General features: G+C 42.2%; 1 protein-coding gene across 14 annotated transcripts in view; it reads right to left on the bottom strand.

Annotated features, from left to right (window-relative positions):
• Positions 1-19,647, bottom strand: part of DLG2 (discs large MAGUK scaffold protein 2) — a 2,071,189-nt gene that overhangs the window by 156,888 nt on the left and 1,894,654 nt on the right. The gene's annotated exons all lie outside the window — the stretch shown is intronic.

The following is a 19,647-nucleotide window of genomic DNA, read 5'->3' as shown; positions in this document are numbered from 1 at the left end:
CTTCAACATCATGTCCTCAGACAGCTCCCTGACCTATGACAGGTCCTTCACATGCAACTGATATTACTCCTTTGCAGTACTTCACATACATGAAACTAATTATCTGTAAAGACTTGCTTATTATTTGTGCGGCACACGGTAGATGCCTGAGAAATGTTTGATAACTGATGGAGTGGAGCTGCTGGTGTGACTATTCCTCCTTCATCCTGATAAAAAAAGTGATCTAGCCATTTTGAAAATGTTGAAACTTTGATAAATATGTTCTATCCCTCCATGGCTCTCCCACTAAAAGAATTTTCATTTTCCAACTGAGGTAAAAGGAAGAATCGCCAAAGATATGGATTGAGAGAACTATTTATCCTCCACTTCTTTCTCATCATAATTATCTATTTCTGAATCCTAAAACCACCTAGCTAGATTCGTCTCCAATCCTGATTACCTTTAACTTCTTGAGATGCTATGTGTGTTTCTATTTATTATAAGTATTTTATGGCATGCAACCAGAAAAATCACATAATGGGAAATTACCCACAGCCCCCAAACACACAAACAGGAGCTGAACAGAACTTGAGCACAATTTATGGTAACAATTTCATCCTCAGTTTAGTTATTTTTATAGTGCAGGAAAAAATTATATTGCTTATTTCACTATCTTTTTCCTATAAAATTGTTCCCTTGATTTTTGGCAAAATATCTATGAGAAAGTGAAGGTCTCCCTGGGTGTATAGGAAATTGAAATTGTCACTTAAGTAAGGACAAAGTGTAACCCTAAACTGTCCTCTGCACAATATTGTTTGCTAAGAAATGGGAACTCTAAAACAAAGATAATATGGAACCAATGGGTGGCTTAAGGGATATATTATATTTGTCACTTAGCCAGCAGCGTTCTGATGAAGAGATGGGACAGTGACAGTAGAGAGATCAGAATCCTGGAGGTCACTTAGGGGTCTCTTTCAATGGTCCAGGTGAGAGATGGTGAGGACAGTGGGAGTGGAGAAGAGGGGACAGACATCTGGGAGGTGTAAAGAAGAGGCTTGGCTGCTTAACTCAATGTGGCATATAAGAAAGAAAGCGGAAGTGTCCAGGGTTTTAGCTTGAGCAACTGACTGAGAACAGAAGAGGAGATGCCCTTGAAATAGGCAAAGAAAATGGCACAGAGTTCATATTGGCACACTAATTTTGAGGGGGCATCATTACAGCCCAGTGTTCTCGTGCCAGACTTTCTTAATGCCACTGACTGGGAGTTTAGGGAGATAACATCTTTAACAAGTGAAGTAATTTTATATAAATTAGATACTTTCCTGGGTCTATGGAACTGTTATAGATGAAGACTGTGCTGCAGCTACAGTGAGACAGTTATGTGAAACACATACTAAGCTGATCATTCTATCCTCTAGACCTATGGAAAAATGAGAAAATAATAAAAGTAAGTAACCATTAAAAGTGACTTTTATGCACAAATAAATAAAAATATGCTATGGGAAAATTGATCCCTGTAGAACTGAATCAGGCAAATTTATCTTCCTCTTGATTAATAATTTAAGAAGAAATTCCAAGGCTGCTGCCTCTGGAGATGTAGGAGTAACTCTTATAATTAGACTCTCATCTGAACCGTGAGGGTGAGGATCAGAAAGCTGACTCAGCCTGGTGTCAATTATTTGCAGCTTGCACAACGAAAGGCTAGCAATTTGGAAGATGTAGGAGGACTGAAGTCCAATTCTGGGGGTTGCTTCAGCGCAGTCACATGGTAAGTATTTACTGGCAAATTTCTTTCAATTAGTATTTACTGGCAAATTTATTCTCTATCTCCTTTAGTCTGGGCCCGGAAAATATTTGTGGGACTTGCTTTGGGATGGAATTTTTATGCTTCCAATTCAGGAAACAGAAATCAACGCACTCCAACAACTTTCCTTTTTATGTAAACTCAAACAGAGCTGGTCTCTATGGGTCAATCCAAGAAACTGCCCTTTTTAATACAATCTAGTTATGTCCGCGCTACTTTAGAATGAATTAACAGATCTACGGAAACTCGCCAAGCCCACTCTGGCCCACAGAGAACTGCAACAGGCCAGCAGGTCCTAGCTGGCCCCTTCCGGATTCATCAGGACAGAAGAAGGTGTGAATAGAACACCTTTTACACAGAAGCTCGTTTTGACCAACTGGCTATGTCTCCTTCCTCAGGTTCAATTAATTTGCTAGAGTGGCTCAGAGAACTCAGAGAAACATTTTCCCAACTTTTACCATTTATTATAAAAGGATATGATAAAAGATACAGTTGAACATCTAGATGGAAGAGATGAGTACGGAAAGCTACGTGGGAAGGGGTGTGGGGCTTCCATACTTTCTCTAGACGAGCCACTCTCCTAGCACCTCCATGTGTTCACCAACCCAGAAGCTCTCCAAACCCCATTCTTTTGGGATTTTATGGAAGCTTCATCACAAAAGCATGATGGATCATTAACTCCATTTTCAGCCCTTACTTTTTCTCAAAAGAAAGGTGGGTGGGGCTGAAAATTCCAAGCTTCTAATCATGGCTTGTTCTTTCTGCTAACCAGCCTTCATCCAGGAGCCATCTAGGAGCCCACCCAGAGTCACCTCATTAGAACAAAAGATACTCCTTTCACCCAGGAAATTATAAGGGTTTCATGGAGCTCTATGTCAGGAACAGAGGTCAAAGACCAATATTACAACAAGAGATGCTCCTAGTATTCTTAGCACTTAGGAAATTATAAGGGTTTTAGGAGCTCTGTGCCAGGAACTGGGAGCAGAGACCAATACACATTTTTTTCTGTTATCTCACACTCCTGTAGGGACTTGAATTCATGCTTTTCTAGCTCTTTTAAGTCATTTTTCACTAACCCATCTTTCCAGCTTCCAAAATTTTGTTCATATTTCTTACATGTGTTGTCAAGACTTACTTTTTTTTTAATCTCATAGATTTATACCTGTTTAAATTACTTGTTACTTTGATGGAATTTTGGAAAGGAACAGAAAAATATGCAGGTATTCAAACTGCCAGGTTTAAAAGGAAGCTCAAAATTTATGTTCAACTCTATTAAATTTTTTTAAATAAATTTATTTATTTATTTATTTTTGGCTGTGTTGGGTCTTTGTTGCTGCATGCGGCAGGCTTTCTCTAGTTGCAGCGAGCGAGGGCTACTCTTCATTGCGGTGCACGGGCTTCTCACTGCGGTGGCTTCTCTTGTTGAGGAGCACGGGCTCTAGGCACGCGGGCTTCAGTAGTTGTGGCATGCAGGCTCAGTAGCTGTGGCGCGCAGGCTCTAGAGCACAGGCTCAGTAGTTGTGGCGGGCTTAGTTGCTCCACGGCATGTGGGATCCTCCCGGACCAGGGCTCAAATCCGTGTCCCCTGCACTGGCAGGCGGATGCTTAACCACTGCGCCACCAGGGAAGCCCAACTCTATTAAATATAATCTTAGTGTTTTCTTGCCATCAGCCTATCATCCCAAGATCACATAGACCCCAGCTCTGTCATTATTACATGTTCTGTATTTCTGAACCTTGCGACATCTGCAGAAAGTACAGAAGACATCAAGAGGAGATAAGCTAGGATTCATTTATATTTTCATATCTTTCATTCAGTTGTTATTAAAGTTTTTCTATCTTTCCAGATTGACACAGAATTATTGCATGAATCCACCTATCCACCCATTTAAAAAATGTGCTGGGGATAGAAATAAAGGATTAAACAATCTAATCCCTGGCTTCAAAGAACTCACTATTTATTATGGGATATAGGCAAGAAAATAGACAATACAAATAAGCTTGTTAAGGCATAAACAAGGAACTATATCAGTACAGAGGAGAGGTTCCTAACCCAGCTTGAGAGGAAGTACAAAGAGGATGGTGTTTGAGAGACGGTAACACCAAGACTTAATCTTAAAGGATGAGGAAGCACTGGGTAGGCAGAGAAGACTAGATGTAGGGGTGGCAGAATGCAGATCAAAGCAAAGGGAGCAGCTGTGTAAAGGCAAAGGATCATGCCTCTTTTGCCGCTAAAGAGGAGAAATTTCTCTCAATCAACAGAAAGTGCAGGACAAAGGGGACTGAGTCACCTTTTGATGAGGTAACTTGATGTCGGTGTCCTTCCAGGAGAAAATGAAAAGCAGCCCACTTATAATGAGCTCTTTGGCTCTTGAATTACCAAGTAAAACTGAGGTATCAGCAACTCTTGGCTGAGTGAGAAGCTTGCTAATAGAACCCCTGCATTAGTGGGGAGGGATTAAAAGAGCTTTGATAAGTATAAAAGCACTGTGTGAATACACGAGATTATTCTTATTACTACCACATTGCCAACCACCACCATCCCCAGGCCTGAGGCGTCCTCTACAACTTATAAAGTGAAGCATCTTCTGTGTAGTTTGGAGCAATGGCAACCTCCTGTTTTCGAGATTATACTACAGTCATGTAAGATGCCAGCACTGGTGGTGGCAGGGTGATGGCTGAACAGGACTTCCCTGTACATTTCTTTGCAGCTTCATTTGCAACTTTTAAAAGTTAAAGAGAAAGAAGGAGGAGAAGAAGGAGAGGAAAAGAGGAAGAAGGAGAACAGCAGCTTTTCAAGGCCAAAGATGGAGAGCATTTTCTCTGCATCTCTATTCAGGGCTGCAATGAACTGAACTCAGTGTACTACTGCAGATTACTAGAAACTTAAAATCCAATTAGGACGGTGCCATGGGCCTGGCAAAAGGGTAGATTAGAGCGCTGGCACAACCCTGGGGCTCAGTGGCAGGAGGCTGAGTGGGGAATGTAAAGCATCAGCCTCCAAGCATAGAAACCACAGTAACAATTTTTAAATGTACTTTGGAGAGTTAGCATTTAATCAAAATCCACTGTGAAGCAAGGTGTCTTCCCTGCTGGACATTCTATTTCTAGTTCTGCTACCTGGTTCAATCACCAGCAGGTAAACATGTCCCACCAGCCCCCAGCTTCTGCCAGCTCCTATGCGTCCTTGGTGCTGGAAGGTAGATGGTAAGAACTTCCAAGGCATGGTCGGGAACGCAGTCTTGAAATCACACACAATGAATAATGCCATCATTAATGACTCAGGGCATAAAGAACCTGTGGAGTGAGAAATTGTTTTTATGCAAAAGAGTATCTGGATATTTGGACAAAACTGAAGTGAGGAGGCAGGAATAACCAGTACAAACTTATTTGGCAAGAACTTCAGTCCTCATTTTTCAGAGATTCAATTTGTATGCTGGTCATTTTCTCCTGTATTTGATTCCCATACTTTTCCTGCTCTGTTTTATATCAAAAGGGTTGACTCCATGCAAATTACATTGCCTAGGCTCCCTTCCTAGGCCAATGGGAGACACTGATGGAAGACTGGAGGGCGGGAGGAAGGGAGAAGCCAGGGTGTCTCTCACTTCTCTCAGTTTCAGGGGGCATTTCAAGAATGTCTATTTTTCCTCCATGATTTCTACAGATGTAATTTCAGGGCTCTGTTAGCACAGACTTGAAGGTTTCTCAGTGTGATCTTGCTCTGGCTATCTTTCATCAGAACAGAGAAGAGTTTTCTGACTTCATTTAAACATGTTAGTGGTTTGCTGGAGAATATATTATTTGGCTCCAGTGATCTTGATGTTTGTTAAGGAAGCAGACCCAGACAAGACTGTTAACACTGCCATCCTAAAAGCACTAGAAAACACACTCAGTAGGTAGCACCAGTGCACCAAATTTTAATTATAATGCTTGTAGTAGGCTGAATAATGGCCCCCTCCCCAAATATCCATATACTAATCTGCAGAACCTGTGAATGTTACTGTCTATGGCAAAAAGGACTTTGAAGGTGTGTGATTGTGTTAAGGAACTTGAGATGGGGAGATTATCCTGGATTATCTGGGGAGCCCTAAATGCAATCACAAGGGTGGTTAAGAGGTAGGCAAGAACATCAAAGGAGGAAGTAGGAGATGAGACAACAGAAGCAAGAGGCTGGAGTGATGTAAGGAAGGGATCACAAGTCAAAGAGTGCAGGTGGCTTTCAGTAGCTGGAAAAGGCAAGGATTTCCTGTAGAGCCTCCAGAGGGAACCAGCCCTGCCAATACCTTGACTTTAGCTTAGTGAAACATTTCAGATTTCTGGCCTCCAGCACTGTAAGACAATAAATCTGTGTTGTTTTAAGCCACTAAATTTGTGGCAATTTGTTATAGCACCAATAGGAAACTAATACAATGCTCTGAATATATACATATTTATATATTGCTTTAAAAATGCCACATCTTGGCTATCAGCAAAATAATTCCAACCATACATGAATTCTAGCCTGCTATAAAAATCCTTAAGAGAAGTATATAAAACTTCTTTGCTTCAGATACCGCAATAGATGTCATGATGTGCCCCTCAGATGTCCCTTCAAGATTGAAGCACTTACTCCCCCAGCTGTCCCTCGATGAAGAAAGCGGCATCACCCTAAGTAACTCCTCCTTTCTGGGGCAACCTACATGGAGTTCCTGGTCAATGAAGGGGTGCCAAGGCCCAGCCCCTTTATCCCAGCTCAGGACAACTCTACAGGGCCATACCTTCAGGAGTCTCCGTTGAAATTATATCAACATCCAACTTTTCCTTCTGCCCAATCCTACTCCCTTCCTCTGCATTTTGATTCTGAAGCACTCCCAATAAATTTGCCATCTGCCAATTCCACCTGAGTGGAGCTTTCCCAGGGACCCAACCAGGAAAACTGATTTATCTATATTTAGTCAAAAGCACTACCTACCTAGTTAATTTCTCTTTATATCTGATGATAATTATCAACCCACTCTCCTATAATACATCAAACTAAAAAAAAATAACTTATAAGAATGCAAGACTCTCCCAAAAGAGAATATGACCATTTACAAATCTCCCTCAGCTGAGGCCTTAGGTGCAGTGTGAATTAGGGAGTGAGGATGGAAGAAAGCAGCAGGAAAGGGATGAAGACTAGCATGTCAAGCACTGACATTTATTAAGGAGCTATATAAGGATGCGGGATGTGCTAATGTTTCGTTCTCATTATGGCCCTCTGAGACAGATGTTATCTCAGTTTTACAAGTGGGGAATCTGAGGCTCAAAGAGGTAAACTGATACAGCTGGAGAAGAGTTGAGCCCAGAACTGAGTACAGCGTTGTTTGAATACAGTGACCATGTCTTTCCCTGCTATCAGGAGTAAGAATTGTTCTGACAGAGATAAGGGAGATTGCATAGGAGTGTTTCTCTATTATCCGCTGAAGAAGATCCCTGGGGGGCGGGGGGGGGGGGTGTCTGGGCAGGTGAGGATATGCTGCTGCTGAACACACAGGAGGAACCACCCCTCCAATTCCCTGGAACTCGGGCAGCGCTTGATCCTCTCCCTCAGGCATGCTAACACTCTCCTGGGCTTTCTCTTTTCTGGATTCTGTGAGGAGCTTTCCCACCTCAGTGCTTTTGCCCTCCACCTGGAATGCTTTCTTCCTTCCAGGTCCAGCTTAAACGCTAACTCCTTTGAGCCTTCTTTGATCGCCCCAAACAGAAACCGTATCTCCTGCCTCCAAAAGTCTGTAGTATTTAGTATCTCTATTACTTCTCTGAGGGTTATCACATCAGATCCCCAGTATTGTAGTTACTTATGAATGAATCATAATTTCCACACTGAACTGAAACCTGAAGAAGAGTTGACTTAGACATAGTTGAACCCCCCCAAAACAGCATAAAATTATTTGTCATAATATGTATTTATTGCTTAAAGTTCTCTAGAAACACTCAGTTCTTCGCATTTCTATTTCTTTTAATAGGTAAATGGCCTGCCTGCAACATACATCTTTTATCCTTATCTGCATGGCCAACTCCTCTTTCTTTAAAATTCAAATTCTATGCTCCTTTTAATAGCAAGTCTTCTCTAATCTTGCTCCCTTAAATGGAATTAAGCATGCCCCTTCTCATCTTGCTCTATATATCTCACACATATATTCATTATTGCATTTATGACACTGTTGTAATTGCTTGTATGATTGTTGTAGTGGCTTCCCCTGCTAGGGTAGCCCTCCATGGAGGAAGGCATTATGTCTTACTTTAACTCTGTGTACTCAGCTCTTACTAGAGTACTTAACATATAATAGGGGCTCAACAAGTGCCCACTGAACTAAGAACAGAGTTTAAGGTCAAAAAAAGTCTCAGAAGGAACCCCAGATATACATACTTACTGCCAGGGTGACCAGGAACAAATTACTTAACCTCTCTGCGTTGGAAATAATGCCAACTACAATTACAAGACTATGGTTAGGATAAAAAAGATGACACATGTGAAAGAGCTGCACAAAGTAGGGCCCAGGAAATGCCCATTCTCCTCATATTAAATTGACAATTCATTTGTGACCAAATTGTTCATGCTTTTTATGTACTCAGGGCTTAGCACGGCCTTCTAAGCTAAAGCTAATTCGGGACAACACAGTATTTGGAGTAACCCTTTTGTAGAGTTTCTTTGTTACCAATATCTGATAATGGTGGTGATGATGAAGAAAAAGAAAGATAAGGAGCTGGAGGAGGAGGAGGAGAAAAAGGAAAGCACCCAGTGTACTCAATTTATTCTAATTAAATTACTAACCAGAAGGAGAATGCCCCAGGAAGTCTAATTTATAATGTTGTTTGGTTCTAAATAAAGAGCATCTAACAGGGAGACATGTAAATCCTGTTTCCAAAACACACTTCAAGGATTAGATCACGTTTGGTCTAATGACCAAACCTGGCTCCCCACCTGGCTCAGAGTTACCAAGGTCACACTGACAGTCTAAAGACACAGCTTCAGGCTGGAGGAAAGCCCTAGTGAACGATCATGGGGTACTGGCACCTTTGCAGAAAGCAAGAAACCAACCACCTGAAATCTACACGTATTAGTAAAGCCAGCCTGTGTTGGCCCAATCAAATCTGGCATTTTAGAGAACTGAATTCTTCATGGTAGAAGAGCAGAGTTTCTCCTCAAATGAAATGCACTCATCAGAGAGGTGTTAATATGTTCTTTTTCAAATCTTTGCAGTGCTATTGCTCCCTAGGCTTGGCGCCACACAGCAGTGATTGCAGATGACGTAGGAGGGTATCTATCTGGCAACAGCCTGCACTTGTTTTATTTCTCCACCTGCTATTGAAAAGAGGGAGAGGACCAAGATTTAAAAGCTAATTATTCACTTTGAAATATGATTATTAAGATGAAGAGTGCTCAAGTGCACACTTGAAATTTGGCTGTGTGCTTTTTAAGTGTGTTGTCTTAATATTATTGTGGTCTGATTAAAGATTAATGCCACCCGACCGCAGCCCTTCTGTGTGTCGTATCATATTATGGGTGAGTTGTCACTTTCTTCCAGGGTGACCTCTCTTTGATAAAAATTAATAAACTATATTTTAGTTTTCCTTCTTCAGACCCTTCTTTTTTGAGTTTCATATCCCACCAAAGTTGTGCATGACTAGCCCACACCTGTGAGCTTTTATATTTGCTTTCTTTTAATCCTTCCAGAAGCTCTGTGTGAAAGATATTCTTATACCAATGTACATATGTGAAAGCTGAGGCTCAGAGAAGTCATGGAATGTGCCCAAAGTCACACAACTTGAAAGCAGTAGTGGCAGAAGTGGAACCCCAATCAAGTAACTTCCCAGTTGGGTATGTTGCTTTAGTTGTGGACACGGAATAATTGTCAATATGAGGAAATACCTGAACAAAGAGAAGACAATAACTTTTCTATCACAAGCCCAGTTATAATGATTTAACATTCGCTGTGGGCTACATCATATTCCAAAGCAGTAACCACAAACTGAACAAACCTGAAACGGGGTCGATAACATCAGCGGGTTTGCAGTCAATCTCCCTTGTTCTCATCTTCTCCAAAGAGAGAAGACACAACTCACAAATGAACCATCTTTCAGTGCCAGTGACAGCCTCTCCTCCCATCTCCCAAGTGTCCATGCACAATTCTCTTAATCAGCATAAATCTTTCCTATGGGGCTTCCCTGGTGGCGCAGTGGTTGAGAATCTGCCTGCCAATGCAGGGGACACGGGTTCGAGCCCTGGTCTGGGAAGATCCCACATGCCGCGGAGCAACTGGGCCCGTGAGCCACAACTACTGAGCCTGCGCGTCTGGAGCCTGTGCTCCGCAACAAGAGAGGCCGCGACAATGAGAGGCCCGTGCACCGCGATGAAGAGTGGCCCCTGCTCGCCACAACCAAAGAAAGCCCTCACACAGAAACGAAGACCCAACACAGCCAAAAATAAATAAATAAATAAATAAATTTAAGGGAAAAAAAAATCTTTCCTATGCATGTTACCACTACTTTTTCTTTGTCCTGAATTAAATATATTTTGCCCATAAATCCAGGAAGGCTACACCTTGGGCCACCTGAAAATTCCCAGATTTGTGACTATCACTATACGTGTCATATCCACTCATGAAATCCAGTAAAATATTAGTCACTTCTTTTCATTCCTCCATCACAGGAGGAATTTCTTTGGGGGGCCATTTTCACAAAGAAATAAATATATTTTATCTGTTAGTGAAAGTGACCATGCACATTCAAGGAGTAGGAAAATAAACCACACTGAGTGGGGAGGCTGAGAAACTTTTCTTAATAGGTGAATATTCAATTTTAGAACACTGAATTTATACTGTTCTGTGGATAAGGCTGGGTGTCCATCAGACTGGGAGTCCCTAAAGCAGCGATTGAGGGTTTTCCATCCTACTGCCACCTCTCACCCTTATGTGATGCAATTTTTACCGAGTTTGGGGCTCTGTCTCTAGATGAGAATTAGACTAGCAGAGAATGGACCTCAAACGCTTTAGCCTGACACTCAAGGCTCTTGTGATCTGCCCTCGGCCTCCCTTTTTTCTTAATGACAACCCTCCCTTACAAGATTCCAAGTGCCCCAGTGTTTTCAGAGCATACTCTGTACTCTCCCATTCTTATCTCTTTTTTTTTTTTTTATAAAGCTAATTTAGAGAGTGTGGTATGACCATGAGGATAGACATATAGGTCAATGAAAGAGAATAGAGTCTAGAAATAAACCTTCATATTTATGCAAATTCAGTTGTTTTTTTTAATGTTATTTATTTATTTATGTCTGGGTTGGGTCTTCGTTTCTGTGTGAGGGCCTTCCCTAGTTGCGGCAAGTGGGGGCCACTCTTCATCGCGGTGCGCGGGCCTCTCACTATCGCGGCCTCTCTTGTTGCAGAGCACAGGCTCCAGACGCGCAGGCTCAGCAATTGTGGCTCACGGGCCTAGTTGCTCCGCGGCATGTGGGATCTTCCCAGACCAGGGCTCGAACCCGTGTCCCCTGCATTGGCAGGCAGACTCTCAACCACTGCGCCACCAGGGAAGCCCCTCTTATCTCTTTTAATTCTTTAAAATGATGCTGCTTCTCTCTTTGCTGACATTCTCACCAATCTTCGTGACCCAGAAAAATTACCACTTCCTCATCTAAATATTTCCTAACTCTCCTGGTCAAAATGAAACTGCTTTATTCACAGAGCACACCATCATGATATCCATGCCCTGGCTTTGTATTCTGCTGGTTATGTTAGGGGAAACACTGACCGAAGCCGCCCACCCTGGCTAGGCAAGACAGTAGCCACTTGCATGAGTTATCTTACAACAGGGGGTCCTGGTAAGGAACAAGGAACTAACAAGCTAACACCAACAGGAAGAATTCGGGAAGGGTCAAAAGGAGAGAGGAGACGCCGGTCTGTATGTCCTACCAACCTCCCAGAATCCTTCTCTCTGGAATCCATCTTGGCTGAGTGATGCATGTGCCACCAGGAAGGGCTCTGAGTCAGAACGATTGGCCAGAGACAACCCGGAAACTAACCCCATTCCCATAAAACCCAAGATTGCGAGCCACGTGGCAGAGCAGTTCTCCTGGGTTCCCTTACCCTCCTGCTCTTCACCCAGGTGCCCCTTCTCAATAAAGTCTCTTGCTTTGTCAGCATGTGTGTCTCCTCCGACAATTCATTTCTGAGAGTTAGACAAGAGCCCACTCTCAGGCCCTGGAAGGGGTCCCCCTTCCTGCAACAGTTATATGTCTGTTCTCTTCCCTCCTGGAGGACACACTTCACAAGAATAGGAGAGGTGCCTCAGCTACCCCTCTAACAATTAATGCCCCTAGCCAGCAGAGTTTTTTATCTAATGGATACCTTAAAATATCTGCAGAAACTGAAATAAGAGAAATCATTTTATTTTAATGTATGGCGGCATTTCCTCAGGATATTGCTGGTAGCTACTTAATACATACATAAGGGGATAAGAACCCAGTACCAGAATTTGGTTTGTGTGGTCAGCTTGGGAGCACCGAGAGACAGGAGGCATGGGTGAGATGGCTCAGGGATTTGTCTAGGCTCAGAACAAGGGGGAGAATTAATCCAGACAAGTGCATCTACATTCTGTAGCAAGCTGCTGTGAGATCCTGGTCCACGTGACTGTGGACGGTGTCTTCACGCCTAGGTGGCCGGGCACAGAGTAGCTGCTGAATAAATAAGGTGCCCTCTGTGCTCCCACACAGACATCCAGTGCTTCTTCATCTCAGAACTCACCACCAAACTGCACTGTAATGGGTGGCTACTCAGTTCTTCACCACTAGGGACCTAGGTAGGACGTGACCATTTACAAACAGGGCCTCGGCACCTAGTTCAGTGCTTAGTCCATAACCAGTCCTAGATAAATAGATAAAAGTCTGTTGAATAAATGAAGGAAAAAAATGTAAGAAGAAAAGAGGGAAAGACAATAGACATGCACATGGATGTTTTCAATTCAGTTTTTCAGGAAAAGTGGTAGAAATCATGAACTCGGTGGGACAGACAGTTTTCCTGGCTTCACCACAATGTGCCCAGCATTTCCTGTTCAGAAAACGCTAAACTGCCCCTGAGGGGCTTTGTCAGAGTGCTCCTGACACTCTGGGTCACATTGGGTCAACTGGGACATGCTTTGGGAGCAGATGATGAGCCCCACACCCTGCCTAGGGAGCATGCGCGTGTGTGCAGATTTAAAAGAAGTGAAAATATAAATTCTCAAAAACAGTCTTGAGAGATTTGATTCTGTAATTCACATTCAATCTGTTGAAAGAGAAAATTGAGAAGGCCTAGGTTAATTAAGACCACGCAGCAGCTCCCCACGTCTCTATACTCTTGCCTACCACTCCTCCCCAACATAGATGGTCAAAGTTTCATTGCCTAAATTCAGATCCAAAAGGATCTAGTCCATTGCTTCAATATATATTTTCTTCCTAAATTGCCACCACATACGATTTTACTGTCTCAGCAGTGAGCTGCTGGCATCGTAGTGCTCTGGGGAAGCTGTGCTCATCCAAGTCCTGGCATCTCCTCACAGATGCCTAAGTAGTACCATAGGAATTCTGCAGATGAGACCTGAGTCTTCTAGGAGAGGTTCTGCCACAAAGGCACCCTGGTCAGCACCCAGCTCATCTGGTCAGAACCTTCTAGAGACTGTACACATCAGGGAACAACTTGCAGCACTTGCTGGCTGTGCAGAGAACTCAGAAATGTTAACAGATGGCATGAAAAACACAACCCTGAACAGTCAGCAGGGTGACACTCATTAAGAGTCACCACTGAGTCCACTTCCAGTAAAATCCCATTTCAATGAAATACCACTTTCCCAAAACCATCAATCTGCTTGAACAAAAGTGACTACGGGGTACGATAATGCCGGGCCTGAATGAAACTCTGCAGACGACGAAGACTCTCTCCAAGCCTCAGGGACTTTCCATCCACCATTTCCTCCGGGATAGGTCCTGATCACATCTGCCCTCTAGCCTTCTTCGCCTCTGCAGATGGGGCCGGAAGCCACTTAGCACTCAGAATTTCCCTCCCTACCCTGACACTCATCACCCTGCCTTACTTTCCCTCCCCAGCAGAAAGGGTTGGGAGGAGAAGGTAGAGACGAATGCATGGAGGAACTTGTTATTCTACAGATCAGAATTTGTTCCACAGAGGAAATTTTTTCAAGTATACTCCTGATTTGTTTCTCAAGGAAAATCATTCCCTTCCTCCCTCTCCTCCTTTCCAGTGGAATACAATGACCCCATTGCAGGCTGTAAAACTACATTTAGTTGTACTTCAGATGCCATCAATGAATTAAAATATTGACACATGAAACTAAGGTCAGATGAACACAACCTCAACCCTGGATAATGATTCTAAGGTCGCCAATTGCAGACTGTTGTGCACTCACTGACACAGAAGCCAGAATGCTCCCTTCAGCACTTGTTCCCCCAATCCCTGCCCCAAGACGCAGAACCCCCAATATTCACAGATTTTCATACCTCCAAGTCTCCTTTCTACAAGGCCTCTTCCACTCTCCCATAAGCACCTCCTGAAGTCCTTCCTACTCATGCTCCAAGACCCAGTAAAAATGTCAGCTCTTCTCGTCAACATTTTATGAAGCCTCAACATTTCATGAAATCAGCAAGAGTTGCTCTTTCACCTGTGTTCCCATAGCTCTTTGTTACAACATTTAGATTGGGATTTGTCGCATTCTGTCTGTGACTTCTTGCTGCTACAACTCCAATGAAAAGGAATTAAACATTATAGTTAGTGCCTGGCATGGTAAGTGAATTAGATGGCTTAACAAAAGGACAGACCTCTTGAATTGATTTCCTTAATTCACTAACTCATTATTACAGGTGAAGTGAGATATCACATGAGTGAGACACCTGACCCTGTACAGATGAAAGGCTGAAATCCATTAGTTGGATTTTAGCCTGGGATCTAAGAGATCTGGGTTCTAATTTCACTCTGCCATTGACACTTTCCCCCAAGCTCACACCATGTTTAACCTTTGGTTCATCATTTAGTTGGTAAATCTTATCAATAAACTTTGCCTTTGTTACACTGTTGTTTACCAATAGTATCCATGTTTTCATAAATACTCTACCCTTACAATCTTCTTCTCACTACCAAAGGCATTAGGCCAAGAGAACACTCACAGCTGCCTACAGAAAATGAACTCAGATTTCTTTCATGAACACACATACCTGTGAAGTCATGGCTGCAGAGGAAAGAAGATGTGGCTGTGCTGTATAACCTCAGGCAAGTTCCTAAACCTCTGAAATAAGCCTAACAGCCATACCTGCCAGGACTGCATGATCACAGGCTACCAGAGCTAAGGTCTGGAAAACATGTAGCAGGAAGTGGCCTCCAAATGTTACCTATTTCTAGTAATTCTGTATGATTATAATCCAGCTGCATAGTGTTTCCTTATTCTTGTTTGTTGATAGTGAATCCCCAACAGAATTTTAAACTGGACACTTTCTGTGTCTAAAGGGCTTTTTTCAAAGATTATTTTTATGGTTCCTGTTTTCTTGAGAAGGGTGGGGACAAACACATAGATATATCTTATTATTTCTGAAAAATGCAGCTGTACTATGATAATCTAAATTTCCTATAGATACATGAGATAAGCAAAAAGTTCTTGCCAAAAATGATTGGTCCAACCAACCATAATTATGTTAATTCTATCCAACTGCCAGCAAAGAGATCAAAAGTTAAGTCTGTTCTCAGCTTCACAGGATGATGATGATAATAAACATAGCTATTCTTAGTAGCCAAAGTATATATCGCAATTGTAACTGAAACCATTTGACTTTCATTTCTGGTAAGCTAAATGACTTGCAATATACATTCCTGTTTGAAACAACAGATCCTTTAGCTAGTGAAATTCACCTTTGCCCATCGTGAGCCACCTTCTCATTTACAATTTGCCCTAAGGCTTGAGAACATTAACGAACGTAACAAAGGACTTTGAAAAGTATCTTCTCCCTTGGCAAGCCCTGGTATTGCATACCTTCTCCAGCTCTCCACATTTTATGCACTTCTGAGTTTCGCTAAACTTCTCTCTGATGTTTTCATCAATCCTTCCAGGACTGAGAAGTTACTACATGCCAGGAACTATAATGAATGCTTTCTACACAGATCAATCTAATTTCTTACCCCAACAGCTCTGTGGTAGGTGTTAGCATCACCCATAGTTTATAGAAGTAGACACTTGCTCCAGGTGACACAGCGGAAACTAAATGATGGATCTCGGATTTGAAACCAGGTCCATGTGTCCGGATGCTACAATCTCAACTGCTACCCTGGATTGCCTTGGCTGCCCATAACTTCCTTCACTGCTTCATCTCAGTGCCTGTCACAGTTCAAGGTACATATTAGGAACACAATAAATGATTATGGGATAATAGTTATAATGACAGTCAATATGTTCTGAGCATTTACTTGTGCTACACCACATTCTAAGAGCTTTGCATGTGTAAACGCGTTCAATCTTAAGTCTCTGAGGCTCATTTTACAGATGATGAAACTGAGGTTCACAGGGATTAATTAATGAGAGAGTGAGAGTGAGCCCCTACCTCCTATTCCTTATCTATCCTTGATGCACATCCAAACTAGAGTGTCTGCATGAGTTCAAATATCCTCTCTGGTCAGACACAGAGTATACACTCATATCCTTTTTCCTTGAGTGTATTCCTTTACCATTCTCTGCCCTATTCTTAAATCTTTCCTCCAGGAAATTATTTCTCCAAGGTGCCATAAGGCTACTTGCCTGGCAAGCCAATAGGTTTGGTTTTCTTCTCATAGTCTTACTCATCCGGTTTGGCCTCTCAGTGAGGCTCCGTCTTTCCTTCTACAAAACAACCTTGTGTAGCAAGGATTACCCTCATTTTATAGACAAGGAAGCTGAGGAGCAGAAAGGCTAAGTCAGTCACTGACCTGGGATTTGACAAGACAATCTGGCTCCAGAGCCTGGCCTTTAATCCACGCACTGCAAGATCAGGGATGAATCTCTTCCTTCTCCAAATTCTCCAAGATTGCCATTGGTCAATATGACCCCATGCTACACTGTACTGATCTACACTGCATTGCATTGTACTGATTTTATAATAAATTGTATTGTTATGTAATATGTGGCCAATTTGACTGTAAACCATTTAAGAGATCATGCCATCATCACTCTTCCTTTTGTGGCCCTGAGAGTGCCTCTCTCAATGCCGGACTCATTATTACTTGCTGAAGCCTACACTGGAAGTTCTGTCTCAGACTGGAACGTCTGCTCAAGAAGAACCAGAAGATTCCTATAATTGCAGCCCACTAGGAAGGGTTTTCCAAGTGCTAACCAAAGTCTTCTATTACTCCTTGCTCTTGTCACACTGTAAAATCTTCCCTGAGCACTTCTCTTCTCCATTCAGCTACCATCACCACCTCACATTTCTCTTCTTTACCAACTTTAATTCACCTAACTTTACTACGTGCCTCCTTCTGGATGTTCTTCGGACATCTCAGCATGTTAAGGCTAAACTCATACCTCCAGAAATTTGTTCCTGCTCTGAAATGCACTGTGGACCACACAGCTTCCCAAGTCAAAAACATTAGCAGGAATCAGCTTTTGAAGTTTGTGTCAAAGGCATAATATTAAAGGTAGCAATAATGAAAAACACCAGGACTGTATATCAAGCTTATACATGCCACTTTGTTTTTCTAATTTTGGCCTATGTAATTATCCAAATATGGAAAAGATTTGTTTCTCCATATGTACTAATCGTTTTTATTTTTGCTTAAAAAAAAACCAAATATACAGGGCTTCCCTGGTGGTGCAGTGGTTAAGAATCCGCCTGCCAATACAGGGGACATGGGTTTGATCCCTGGTCCGGGAAGATCCCACATGACGCGGAGCAACTAAGCCCGTGCACCACAACTACTGAGCCCGCGTGCCACAACTACTGAAGCCTGCGTGCCTAGAGCCCATGCTCTGCAACGAGAAGCCACGACAATTAGAAACCCGTGCACCACAATGAAGAGTAGCCCCCGCTCGCTGCAACTAGAGAAAGCCCGTGCACAGCAACGAATACCCAACACAGCCAAAATTTAAAACAAATAAATAAATTAATTTAAAAAAAACCTTACACAATATTATGAAAACAGAAACAAACAAAAAAAATATACAGCCCTCCTTCCTATGTGCATATAGGCTTTAATGAGTCAAAGAAGTGAGAAAGTGAGATGCCCTTTTCCCCCCAAAGAATAAACATTTATTTAATTTCTATTGTGTATAAGGTCACATGTATATTACTTAATGTAATCCTTACAACTATCCTATGAGATGGCTATTATTATTACCAAAGCGAGGCCCAGACAAATGAAATGAGTTGCTCAAGTTCATGTGTCTGACAAATGACAGTGACAGTATTTAAACCCACATTTGCCCCCAGAGCCTAAAAGCACTCTTTTTACACCATACTGTCTCCAAATAAACCAAATCTGAAAGCAGGACCAAAAAAATGTGATAATGAGTTTTATTTTTCTTACATCAGGTAGACTATAAGTTCCTTAAAAGTGTTAACTATCAAGTTTCCAAACTAAACTACTTATGCAAGCATTAGTTATTACTATTGTAACCTAAGATGACTCATATTGGGACTTTACAAAATAGATACTGTATATCTGAGAAAACTAAGACATAAAAGATTATTCTAGAGAGTGAATAGCGGCTAACACTTGTAAAAAACAACAACAACAAAAGAAAACAAAAAACCCTGCAAAAGCGTAGGGTTTTGTTTTGTCTTTTGAACACTTGCTATGTCCTGGGAACCATGGTAGTCAACAATCTTGGAGAAATAAGACACAACCTAGCCCTTAAGGAGCTCTTAGCCCAGTGGAGAGAATACACAAAAATAATAATGTGTAAGAACATTGTTCAGGTTCTATGACAGAATATGTTATGAAGCAGGTCACAAATCAGCACCAGGCAAACCATGTGTGACCCACAATCATGTCTTCTTTGACTCTGTGATGTTTTCAGAAATATGAATCAAGGGTTAACAGTTAAAACTTGAGAAATTTCACATCAAAATCCACAGTTGTGGCTACCCAAAAAGTGAAAAGTCTAATGACACTGAGTTCTGATTGCTGTTTGTGCACCATCAACTTGAGCCCAGTAGCTGCTACCTCTAAGGGTGGTGTGCACATATTATTTGTATATAAGGACTCATGTTTCTTTAACAATTTACAGGAGAGTTACCTACAGACATTTTCTACCAGGAGCACATTTGCTGTAATATTTCACCTTGGTAACACTGTTCATGTGACCCTAGATAAAGTCACCCACTGACATTTAAGGCGGCATACATAAAAATTATCAAGGCAGTATTGACAGGAAGAGAAAGGACTGAGGTACGTAAGTGTGTGTGTGGGGGTGCAGATGGAGAGCAATGATGGGAAGACAGAGAGAATGGTGATAAAATTATACTATTTGACCTCCCTCCCTCCATCTCTCCCTATGCATACACTCCTCATGACTTCTCCAGAGAGCATGTCCTTCCCCCTGTGGTTCACAGCTTAGATTAAGAACAAAGGCAAGAGGGAAGAGATATGGGAACATATGTATATGTATAGCTGATTCACTTTGTTATAAAGCAGAAACTAACACACCATTGTAAAGCAATTGCACTCCAATAAAGATGCTACAAAAAAAAAAAGAACAAAGGCAACTGCAAGTACTTGAGACAGCTCCCACCCCAGACTGCGCAGGGCACTGCAGGACTGCCTCAATGGGGGGTTAAGTGAATCAACTCTACCTTACTTTCCTGAATCAAGACAGGGTACAAAGCATAGTGACCTCCTGCCAGA

This window comes from Balaenoptera ricei, chromosome 8 (genome assembly GCF_028023285.1).
Source record: "Balaenoptera ricei isolate mBalRic1 chromosome 8, mBalRic1.hap2, whole genome shotgun sequence".
Taxonomy (NCBI): domain Eukaryota; kingdom Metazoa; phylum Chordata; class Mammalia; order Artiodactyla; family Balaenopteridae; genus Balaenoptera; species Balaenoptera ricei.
Note: the sequence above shows the minus strand (reverse complement) of the source record. Positions and strands in the feature narration are given on the sequence as shown.